Raw genomic sequence first — 9,747 nt, forward strand, 5'->3', positions numbered from 1 at the left:
GGCGAGACCCTTTGCTTGTGGATAGTATGGAGAGGATTTCTTATGAATTACCATGAAGAAGGTAGTCACGTGCTTAATGAATTTATTAATAAAGAAACTACCCCAATCACTCACCAATTCTATTGGGCAAGCATATTGGGTGAAAATATCATTGAATAGGCACTATAGCCATTGCGTGGGCTAAATTATTTAGAAGCATCCAAGTTTCTAGCCACTTGGTACAGTAATTCATTATAGTGAGGAGAGGCTTTGCAAGAAATCGAGGGGGGAGGGAGGGGAACTACATCCTTAGGTGCAATTAGCTAAAGAGTAAGCTAGCACCAAGGGGGGTATTAAAATATATGTGGTACTAGAGGCACATGAAACTAAATCCCATAAGCAAAGAGTAAGGTGTATGTCCAAGCTAGAAAGTTATAAACAATGTAATTGATTCACTATTAATCAGTTACATTGATTTCATGCTCTCATGGTCTCATTCTTGTTCTTCTTGTTCCCCCATAATCTCTTCGTCTCTTCTTGCTCAACCACGTTTTGTAACAAGTGTTGCAATCAAAATCTATTGACTGGATGTGGAAGGCGATTTCCATATAAATCAATAATGTAGAAAGAATTAGATGTAGTTGGGCCTCAAATAGAATGTACGTGATGTGGATCATGTCTTCTTCTAATTTGGCTATGGCTTTCATTTGGAATGAGAGGGATTCCTCTAGAATGAGTGGATCTTGTATTGTGAGTTGAAAACTCAAGACTACAAATTTTAGGGGAGTAATGGCTTCCAAGCTGAATGCTAGCTTATACGGAGTCATGTTGATGGCTACTTTGAAGGATGTTCGAAAAGCCCATAGTGATGTGGGAAGCTTAGTGTCCCAATATTTTCTATTCTAATCTATCAATTTGGTTAATATTCTACACAAGACTTTGTTGGTGGACTCAACTAAGCCTAATATTAGCCTATGAGTGGTAGAGAGAGGATTTCTTATGTACAATTAGAAAGAATAATGTGAGTTCCTTGATTATCTTATTTATCAAATGGGTACTTGTGTCACTAACAAGTTTGATTGGAGTGCCATATCAGGTAAAGATGTCCTTAAAGAGGCATTTGGCACAACTGACTTCACCGTATTGTCTGGTAGAGCCCATGCTTTGATCCATTTGGTGCAAAAATCCATTGCCATTAGGATGTACTTGTTTCTTGTATGTGCTGCAACCAGAGAGATGGGACCAATGAAGCCCAATCCCCACTTCTAGAAAGGCTCTAGAGGAACGATTGGCGAGTGGTCTTTGGCTCTAAGTTGACTAAGTCTCTGACAAGAATCACAATGCTGAACCTAGTTGTTGCAGATGTTGCCATGCATAGTCACTCATCATAATCTAGCTTGGATTCAGCAAGTTGTCATTCAATAGCAAAGTGGTTGCCAACAATTCCTTGATGAGCTTCCTCCACGATAGCAAGCTGCTTTTCATAGGGAGAACTACCCTTTGCGACACTCCTGATAGTGCACGGTAGTACAACTAGCCCATGATAATTTCAAAATGCTAGGTCCAAAGAGCCAATCGTTTCCATTGTCCTTCTAGAGATGAGGTGAAGGTACTCCAATTTTCAAAAAAACCATCATTTCTTCATATACCACGACCACGGGGGTTGGGTAGCTTTGGATAGAGTGCATTCACTTTTGTTGCAAATAGTTGGGCTTCTGAGAAGTCATCCTCAACACCAATCCCAAGGTTCTTTGGAGTTAAGGCAGGATAGGGAAATCTGCAATGACATGCTAGGTGCCGGGACAATGTACAACTATGTATTCAAACTCCTACAATGTGAGAATCCATTGGGCAAGTCACCCAATGACATTTTGTTGCTTGACCAGATAGACTAGTGCTAAATGATCCACATGGAAGATTAAGACGTCCTAACAAATAGTGTCAAATTTTCTTGATGGAGTAGATCATGCCAAGATATTCTCTTTCGATTACTAAATAAAATTTCTCAACATTAGATAATCTCGTGCTATTAGCATAAAGCATGAGTTGGAACCAACCATTAGTATCATGCTGCATAAGTATGTTGCCAATAGCAATGTCAAATGCATCAACAAATACATGGCAGATCTTCACCAATCTGGTAGAATTACAATAAGAGCTTCTGAGAATAAGAGCCGGAGACATTAAAACACCAAGTCAACATCTTCATTCCATTGATATGCTGATTTGGCCACATGCGCCAATTTTTTGAGGGAAATAGCTAGATACGCTAAAGACATAGGTGGTGACATGCCATTGATTTGGCCTTAAAAATGGAATAGCATGGATGGTGAATCCAATACTATAGCTTGCATTATTGCTACCACTTTGGTCGGGTCAACAACTATGTCATTTTGTGAAATGATGTGGCCTAGCAAAATACCACCTTGAACAGCAAGCACACATTTGAGTTGATTTAAACTTAAACTTACCTCTCGGCATCTGGTGAGGCAAAGCTAGAGGTGCATTAAGTGAAGAGTGGCCTTCCCAAAGGTATTGAAATCATCCAAGAAGACCCTCATGAAATCCGTGAGGTAGGGCCCAAAGATCTCTTATATATCTTGTTGAAAGGAGATCAGAGCATTCTTGAGACCGAACCACATCACCATGCACACAAACTCCCCATATAGTGATGAAGGCAGTTTTAGCTTGGTCTTCTAGAGCAAGCCACACTTGATTGTATCTGCCAAAACTATTGAGAAAAGAGTACATCTCGTGGCTAGCTCTACTTCATCCAAGATGATATCCATGTAAGGGATAGGGAAAGGATCTGGGATAATAGTCATGTTAAGCTTTCGGTAATCCACACTCATCTAGAGCTTCTTGCTTTTCTTCGAAAAAATGACAATCTGGGATATCCAATATGCACGATCTACTAGAGCGATGAACCCTACTCGTAGTAGTCAATCCAACTCCTCCTTATGACTTGTTTAGACATATGAGGGTTCATTTTGTACTATTGCATACAAATTGGGATAGCATCCAATTTCAAGAAAAATTGATACTAATAAAAATGGGAATCTAGCCCTTTCATGTCAAAGTACTCCCATGCAAACACATCCTTGAATTCAATCAGTAAAGTGATGAGTTTGTTGAAAAAAGGGTGGTTGCAATTTGGCACTAATGTTGACCGATTTTTCCAAACCTATACAAACTATGTCCAACTCATCTTCTTTGACTCTTATTACTTTCTACATCTATGCTTCAAACTCGTGCTCTTGGCTCAAGACTTCACTAATATCAACATCAACAAGTTAGTTAGTGTTGGTGTTGCCTTCTGTGTAGTCTGAGCTCTGAGCTCCCTTTGGATTATTGTCCTATTTTTGCTCTTTTCAGACTTGAGATGCAGGCTCTAGGGTTGCAGGTATTGTTCAATGATTTGAAGGACACTAATGAGACACCAGGGTACTACTTAGCACTAGCCTTCAAGAACTCCTCTTTCTCATCGTCATAGAGTCCCTAAACCATGTTAACTACAACCAGTCATCGGCAATGTGGGGTGGGTGGGGAAACATTGGTCAAAAAGACTATTACCTTGTATTGATTTCTGTGGATAGTCAATTTATCCGTATCCTATGTGACTGACTCTTGCTTGTGTAGCCAAGGCCTTTCCAATAGTAGGTGGTAATCTTTGCTAGCATGCTTCATATTTAAGACTACTAGAGACACTAGAAACTACATTGTGGCAATTCCTAGAAGTACGGACCTAGTGATGCCCAAAGGTCATACTCACTGTTGATTGGTCATCCATACTAGAAAGGGGATTGGCTTCCATTCCGTTAATCACAATTATTTGCAAGTTGCCACTCTGATCATATTCACAACTGATCCATTGTCAAGCAAGACGTTTTGGATAATCTGGTCCTTGCACTGAACATGAATCACTAGAATGATTGGATCAAACATGGGGCCTACTAGGATGGGTCATTGCTATATTTGGTGGACAATTTCCTTCAAGGTTTGGGCCATCATGGCAGCAAGGACTAGGTTGAGTAAATCCCCTCATGGGACAATAATATTGGTGGGACCCCATTCTCGTTGATGCTTTGGATGTGTCTAGAATAGTCAAAGTGCTTGGCATGTTCCCTTCCACTACTGTGGGATTAACTTCCCTCTTGTGATTTGCAGTACCATTGGGATTAACATTCAGCGTAGTATTCTAATTTTGTCCATGCTGACCCTCTGGATTCTTCTTTTGGGCTTTATCATAGTGGTTATCTAGAATTTGACTTTTTTGCTTCTCAGAATGAGCATTTGGCAACTTCTGTTTTTGACTTCTTGAAATACAACCCAAGTTTCTCTTTCCACTGGTTTGCAAATCTTCTCACATAACTTGTTTGTTCTTCTCCTGGAGTGGATTTGGTGTTCAGTGTGACAAATTTGGTTGCAATTTTGAACCTCACAAACTTCGAATTGATGCCCAGGGTGGGGTTTGGGTCTTTCCATGCTGGGTGGGGGCAAGTCTTTCTGCATTGTTGCAATCCTTGAATGGATGGAATGTGCCGAGTAGATAGCAGTTGATAGGAGTTGCTATGCCGATTGCCAAATTGGATCTCTAGACTCCACCTCAAGGCCAAATGTTTCATGGCTACTAGTTCACATGTAGTCCATCCTACCACTTAGTGGTGGACTTTCTCCTGCTCGGCTCACGAAGGGCTTGTGGGTTCAGCATGACATTCTTGTAGGTTGTCCTATGGCAAACCGGGAAATGACATGCACATTTGGCTTGGACAATTCCTTGATCTCCACAATATTGGCTTCATGCATATGTGCTGGGCCTTGTGCTTGTTGTTTTTGAGCATCGTATGCTTGGGCATCTAGACATGTAGCTTCCTAGTGTTTGTCCTACATGCAAAAAAAACAGTGCTTAGCAAAGGGCCTCTTCCTCTTCTATTACAACCAATTGACCATCATTGAGTTGCGAGTAGTCCTAAGTGGTATATACCATAGTCAGGGTGGGGAACTAGATTGGCATGGAGGTTTGTCCATCGACCGTTGAAGGTGGTGAGTCCAGTCCCTTGCCATCCACTGGGACACAACATCTAGTACTTGCCATTGTATTGGTAATACTCAGTGTTGTGCATGGCTACATTGCAAATATTGCACCATCTTTGGTTCAGGCCACATGTAGCCTAGACATGTATGGGATTATTGCATTATGTACACCATAGGTTTTTTACCTCATTGAGATCAGTATTTTCTACTATTATCTTTTTCTTACTCTCCCAGGTTAGAATTAGAAGTTGATTTGCTATGATTATCATGTTGATGCTTTGTGGCAGACTTATCGGATTTCTTTCCTTTCCTTGACTTCTCTTTTGAAAGGAATTGCTCTAGTCAGAGAGCTTTCTTATAAAACGGGTCAATATTGTTACTGGATGGATCATTGGAAGCAAATGCTTTCCAAATAGGTTTATTGGAACCTTGGACATACACTGTATTCAACATTTCATCCTTCAATTATACATTGGGATCAATGCAACAATTTGGGATTGTGAACTTGGCGATGCATGCCTAGACTGATTGATCACCTTACTTTAGGTGTTAGAGTCTTTCAAGTCTTTGCGCATCCATTCGGTCTGGCTGGATCTAGATATGAAAGTCATTAGGGCTTCATTCCATGATGGCCAGCCATATTCTGTCGCTAGCTAGATTGCAACCTTCTTCCACATCATAGATTTGAATACGGCCTCTTGTGAGCTTCATTAACCTGACCAGGGTAGTTGACAATATATGCCACATTGAACCGTCAAATAAAAGCATCGAAGTCTTCATTGAAAGATTCAAAAAACTTAGGGAGGGATATGGTAGGATGGTGTGCCATGGGGATGGGGAGGACATGGAAAGCAAGGACTATTAATGGAACGCCTATTGCTTTTAGTGAATGGGCTAGATTCATGGGTGTGGTGGGTGGGAAGACAGAATAGACAGGTTTGCTCCTAGTCAGAGGAGTGGAATGCAAATGATGTTTTTGGACTTATGGAGAAGCTTTGAGTGCATTAGAGACACCCTTATTGAGGAACAAAACAACCTTAAAAGGTGGCATCGTTTGGTGTTGTCTAAACCAAGATTGCTGTGAATGGAACTACCTTAGGTGGACCTTGCCAACACCTATGCATTCAGGTCAATGTGAGGAGGAACAACAATTTTGGTGGCCATGTGTAATTTGTGTCCAACCATAGCTGCCACAAAAGATGACAATAGGAGTACTCAAAGCCAACACAGATAGACACTAACATTGATTTCAACATATAGTGCCCGAGTTGGGGAGCGAGACATAATCACAACATAGAGATCAAACGTAAAATGTACTCAAGCCCAATCAAAACGTATTATTGAGGTAGAAACCAATACATCAATTTGGGACCAAATGGAAGTAACACAATATAGGGGACTAGACAATTTCAGGATATAAGGACCATGGCAGTACTACTACTGAACACAAGGACTTAGAAAATAATACAAGATAGATTCTGTTGGGAGAATACCCAAGATGCCAATCAAAGATTACTTGGTAGAAAGTCTTAGGTAGTGTATGGCATGGAGAAAGAGGACTACTTACTACTTGGCCTCCAAGACTATGAGTATGCTCGAACAACAACCAACTATCATGCCTCGCTTCCTATTGTTATATAGGCCGCTGCTTCTTGAAATGGAATATTCTTTTTGCCCACGTGCCATGTCAAGCAATGGGACATTCTCTCCACCCTTGTGTAGTGTTTGGTGGCCTTTATTGCATCTCCACCTGTCGGCACCTTAATGCACCATTGGCACATCTGGCGTAAATGCCACTGACTACTACTGCCTTTTACATTGGCGGATGATCTTTTGCTTGGATTTGATTTGTGATGTGGAGGTTGATTTGAGTTGTATTCTTTATGGGTTGAAAAAGGTTAGGGAATTGTGATAGCACATTACTAATAGCTTTTGTGCATTGATCTTTATCTAATATTAGATGTATTGTGTTTGTGTATTGTGTGCGAATTGTGTTTAGAGGAGTAGTTTGCAATAATGGGATGGGTAAGTGTTTGGGATGTTTAGGTTTCGATTCTTAAAGTCTAATTTGACTTCATAGTTGAGGAACCAATCTAGACCTAGGGTTATAGGAAAATTTTGTCTTGGTAAGATATAAAGCTCTTTGTGTGAATGTTGTGTTAGCCATTTTAAAGGTTAAGGATATTGTTGTGTTTGTGTGATATAACTTTTGATGATCACCAAACATGACTAAGATTGCATGTGTTATATGCTACTTTAGCTCAATCTTTTGGGCTATATCTTTGCTTACAAATGATATGGAGTTGCCAAAGTCTAAATGTGCTTCTAGCTTTGTGTCATTTATGTGTACGTGGATTGTGCATACTAACCTTTTTGTTGACTTGGAGGCTGCCTAAATCTATGATTGGATTGCCTCTAGCATCCATTTGCTTAAATGTTTTTTGGTATTTCTCCTACTGTTGTTGCATCTTTTGCTTGCACTTGGCAAATCTGTATCTTCTCTCTAATCATGCATGTTTTTCTAAAAATATAATATTTATTTATCTATCCATAGTTGTGGGAAAAAAACATTTTGGTTTACCTTTTTAATATTTTTCTAGTAATATTCTTTTTTATGTCCCATCGAGTGTTTTGGATGTCAATATCCATGATTGGATTTGGTCCTTCTTGTAGTCCTTTTGAGCTTGAAGATGTGAATGTACTATTTATTTCTATTATTTGTCCAATCTAAATTGCATCATGTAGTGTTGTTGGCCCTTGGTCTTGCACCCCTCTTGCTAATTTCTAATTTATCCTTGGCCAAAGGAAAAGAAATCTCATAGATTCAATCATTGTTGGGTTTGCCCATAGAAGTAGTTGATTAGACTTAACCACGAATTGAGCAATAAGTTATTTGGTCTTTGTTCTAGGTCGTGCAATTGTTGTAGGGCTCTCTGAGGGCAAAATTTTGCATTAGCAACTCTTTTATCTTTTGCCAATCTACTTTAATATGTTCTTCTTGTTGCAGGAACCAAGTTGCAGCTATGCCTTCTAGGAGGGTTTGCACTTTGAGAGCTTGCCTCTTGAGAGATCATTGATGACAACTAGCTACTTTCTCAAAGTGATCAATCCAAATAAGGATGTCTTCTATTGGTAATGATGAGAATGCCTTTAGACAAACTTGGTTGGCTATTCATCTATTTGTTTATGCTTGATTGTTCATGAAATTTATGATTGATTGGTTGGTATGGTTGACTTGTAGCATGACTTTGGAGATGGCTTGTAGGACTTGTCAAGTGGATATTGTTGTTGGTACTTTGGATACTGTGTTTGCATTTGCATATGTTGGGGATGTAAGGGTTTGACTTGATGAATTTGGCTTGCTCATTGTTGTGTTTTGAAAGACCCTGCCATCTCCACCAAAAGATGTCATAAATCTTAAGTGCGAAAAATGAGCCTTTGAATCACTAAACAAAGAAATACACTTGGACCAACCACACTTTACATATGGTAGGATTTCTATTGAATGGAAAATGCATGATATAAGAGTTTGATGTGACTTAAACATGCAAACTGGAAAGAGAGATTATTTATGCTTGTCTTCATGTCTTTGCTTCTTCTTTGGCAACTATGAGGCTTGAGAGTTCTTGAGCCTTATCTTTGGAGAAATGAAAGGAGAGGACCTTATCTAATAAATTTAGTCGCCTATGGTAAGCTTTCCAAGCCTTTCCATTTCTATTTTGCAGGCATGAGAAGGCTTTGCTATACTATTATAACATTGGAAGGCGAAGAGATGCCAGAAAGCGTGTCCCTTTTCTTTAGCTTCGTCATTGTAGGATTATCCCACCTTGATGTAGTTGTCGGTTGGATAGCATGCAATCATGTGGAGAGCAACATTGAGTCACATAGGTGACTACAGGAGATAGATGATTGCTTATGATCAAGTAGGAGACGCGGTGAAGGGCATAGAAGTGAATGGGAGAGAGAGAGCTCATATGATAAAATGATGACTATTATTTTGATAATATATTGATTATCATATCATTGAAATTATTATATAATATCACGTATCTATTATATCAAGTCAAAGGTTATTACACGCGCGCGCGCACACACACACACACAGTGTGCGTGTTTAAAAAAAAGTATGAAGCATTCCTTAGGATGCGAAGAGCCCTAATTGTTACTAAAACTAATGCAAAGCACTAGCCATTCTCCCAATTCTTTGCATGTAGAATGGAAAGTAAGAGAATAAGAGTGTATCATTGGAAGAAAGAATAGATAAGAGATCAATTCAACGCTACTAAATATGTATCACACATACACATGCACCCACACATACACTCTCTAATTACCAACAAGTATGATATAATGAAATCATTGTAGAAGCACAGCAAGCATTACACATATGGTTTCTTTTGATAACTTTTATGTGATTTAGAGTGCGAGCCATAATACCAAAAAACGATGCTTATGTGAAAACACTCTTGCCACATGAAGTGTCTTGGGATGCAAAGTGTCCCAAACCAGAGTGGAAGGAAGCACCGGAAGTATCTAGGCATGTGGCACCTAGCGAGAGAGAGAGAGAGAGAGAGAGAGAGAGAGAGAGAGAGAGAGAGAGAGAGAGAGAGAGAGAGAGAGAGAGAGAGAGAGAGAGAGAGAGAGAGAGAGAGAGAGAGAGAGAGAAGTACAATACTTAAAAACTCTTAAAGACGACTAGTGGAGGTCAACATTAGCCATTAACAAATGCTTTAA

Source organism: Lygodium microphyllum, chromosome 2, assembly GCF_053477565.2.
Source record: "Lygodium microphyllum isolate KBCC chromosome 2, Lygodium_microphyllum_v1.1.10, whole genome shotgun sequence".
Classification (NCBI taxonomy): domain Eukaryota; kingdom Viridiplantae; phylum Streptophyta; class Polypodiopsida; order Schizaeales; family Lygodiaceae; genus Lygodium; species Lygodium microphyllum.